Source organism: Chinchilla lanigera, unplaced genomic scaffold, assembly GCF_000276665.1.
Source record: "Chinchilla lanigera isolate Chin_1 unplaced genomic scaffold, ChiLan1.0 scaffold00045, whole genome shotgun sequence".
NCBI lineage: Eukaryota > Metazoa > Chordata > Mammalia > Rodentia > Chinchillidae > Chinchilla > Chinchilla lanigera.
The window spans coordinates 3,152,687-3,155,635 of record NW_004955446.1 but is presented as its reverse complement, the minus strand read 5'-3'; positions in this window follow the sequence as shown (position 1 = coordinate 3,155,635).

Below are 2,949 nucleotides of genomic sequence, written 5' to 3'. Positions count from 1 at the left end.
CTTCTTTTGAATCTAACCCTATGCTAGTTGGAAGATTCATTTTTCTCAAACATTGCCTTGGTTTTGGGTAACTAATTTTCATTGCTAGGTGTTGGGAAAAGAAAAAAATGATTATTTCAAAAATTTTCTTGTTGGGGCTGGGGATTTAGCTCAGTGGAACAGCACCTGCCTGGCAAGCGCAAGGTCGTGAGTTTGATTCCTGGTACCAGAAGAAAAACAAAAAACAAACAAGAAACAAAAAATTTTCTTGTCTTCTGCTGCCTGGGTCCCCCCCGTGCTGGGGCACAGCGCCTTGGCTGGTATAGGGAAGTGACTGGGGACAGGTCCCTTTTTATTTTTTTATTTTTGAAATAGGGTCTCACTATGCAGTTCAGGCTGGCCTTGAACTCACTTATATAGCCCAGGCTGGCCTCCAACTCATGGTGATCTCCTGCCTCAGCTCCTCCAAGTGCTGGGATTGCAGGTGTGCACCACCATGCTCAGCCAAAGTCCTTTTTTAAAACAGTGGATATACTCTCCCTTCCCAAAGGGCATTTTTTCTGATGGATACTGTGTATGTTCCCTGGAATGCCTACGGCTTAAGGCTATCTCTTAGATAAAGTGGCTTATCTTCAGCAGACAGTTATTCCTTTCTTGAGTCCTGGTTTTGGGAAGGGGAATCCCAAAGAAAAGATATACGCTGCTTTCCTCATGCACAGATGTAGCTTTACTATCAACAAACATTTATTAGTTTATTCTCTAAGATGGCCCTGGAATTCAGTTAATCATTACAGAATCAGAGCTAGGCAGACTTATTTAAGGTGGGGTTTGAGTTCTCTACTTAATCATAAGTAGAAAGTTCAGCCCATCTTTAGTTCAAGGTCCTCTTGGAGGATTTTCAGAGGAAACTAATCTGTAAAGCATAGAACAGGAATGCCTTGGAAGAAGGAACTAGCAGACAACTTGTCTGTATCTGTGTACGCTGCTCACACGAGTTAGAACTAAGTAGTCAGTGATGAATACAAAGATGAATCATTATTTCTGATTACTGAATACCCTCATCATATAGTTATCATTCCACAGATAACAGAGTTCCCGGGAAAGTAATTTATTAAAGAAATATTTGACAAAATAGGTAACTGTTGACAAGTGTATCCTGGTTTCCATTCTCTGAAAGCCAGTGTTCTGGGGATCATTCTTACAGTATGAGTAGGGACTTCATAATCAGTTGGGGCCATTTTAGTGCCTGTACTCTACCCTCCATACGTTGCTCTAAGGAATGAGACCCCGTTTCCCTGTCTTATTTCTGCAGCATCAGCATATGTTATCTCTATTTTTCCCTCCCATCAAAAGCGGCTTTAGAGAAACAATCTGATGAATTGGGTATAAGTAACTATTCAGGCTTAAAATATTAGCTTTCTCAGGATTATGGATTTGTGCTAGAGAAATAAACTCAGAGGGATAAAATGCCAACAGCAGAAGTAGAGGTGCTTTCGGAAGAGGTTCTGGTGATAAGACTTTTTTAGCCTGAATTATCGATTGGTCCCAAGTATGAGTTAAAAAAACGAAAAAGCTAAGTCTTAGACTAGAGGTGATAACTTAGCACTACTTATTCAGGTTTGGAGGATTGAGTTTATTGAATTTATACCGCTCCCCCCACCCCCTCCGGGGCTGGGAATTGAACCTGTGGTGTCACTGTACACGGGGTCTTGTCTTGAATCAACCTGAGACAAGGTCCAAAGCAGGAATCCCAGAATCCAGTGGTCTCCCATGGTATAGGACGTCCTCCACCCTGCGATGTTGTGAGTGACCCTTTCAATTTAGTTATGTGACTGAGTTCTGATGAGGCTCAAACCGTTCTGAGAGTGGAGCAGGGTGAGGTTAAGATTCATATTCGCATAAGACAGGCATCGAGCTTCGTATTACTAGTCTACCCGCCTGTCATTCCCAAGCTTCCAGTTAATGCTCTTATCTCTGACTCAGCCCTGAATATACCTGAACATTTTGGTATTGTAACCCTTCAGCTTTACTCTATGCAGAGGAGCTGTTAATTCCAGCACTTTGGGATGTAGTTAAAATGCTCCCAACTCTTCAAATTAACTTCAGCATCTTTGGAGTTATGTGGTTCGTCACTATTGTAGAAGTCACTTAGGTAAATCATTCCTGACGTGGACTTTCCTAATGCTTCTCTTTGGACGCAAGCCAGAAATCATCAGTAGGGTATATAGCTCTTTACTCAAACTTGATAATAAATTATCTCTGGAATACAGACGGAAGAATTGAACCAGTGACTTCGGGGACCAAGAGACTAATTACCATCAGCGTGCACCGTTAAGTACAGCAGAGTGGGGGTGGAGGATGGTTTGCTGTGTCTGCTCTGCTCCTTCGCTGGGTAAAACAAGGACGTCCTGTCTGTTAACATATTTAAAGCAAGAACTGCAAAAACTGCAATGTTATGGTTGAGGCTTTCGATACCATATGTGTTGACTGAAGGCTTAGGAGACTCTCTCCGCAGGAAACGCAAACCCTGCCAGGCTGACGGGTCGGGCGAGCGCAAAGATACCACCGCACCTCTGAAACCGCGGGGGCCGGGGGCCTGCGTCGCATTCGGAGAGGCTCCAACGTTTCCTCTAACAAAGGCACTATCTTGAGGCAGTTTCGCGGGCCATTTTCCCCCTCCCAGCGCCAGCTTTGTCTCCCCGCCGGTGCGAGCCCAAGGCTCGGAGGCGCCCCAGCGGCGAGGCTGCGCGAGCAAGCCCGGGGCCCGGACCGGCGTGGGGAGCCCGCCGCGCGGCCGCGCTGGCTTCCTGCAACCTGAGCGAGCCACTCGAGCAAGCCGGAGCGCGGCCGCCGAAAGACACACCCGCTGCCTTTCAACCCGGGCTGCAGCGGAACGGCCTCCGGCACCGACTGCAGCCGCACAAAGAAACTCCATAGGCCGGGCCGGCGTGGTCCGCGCGCCCCACTCGC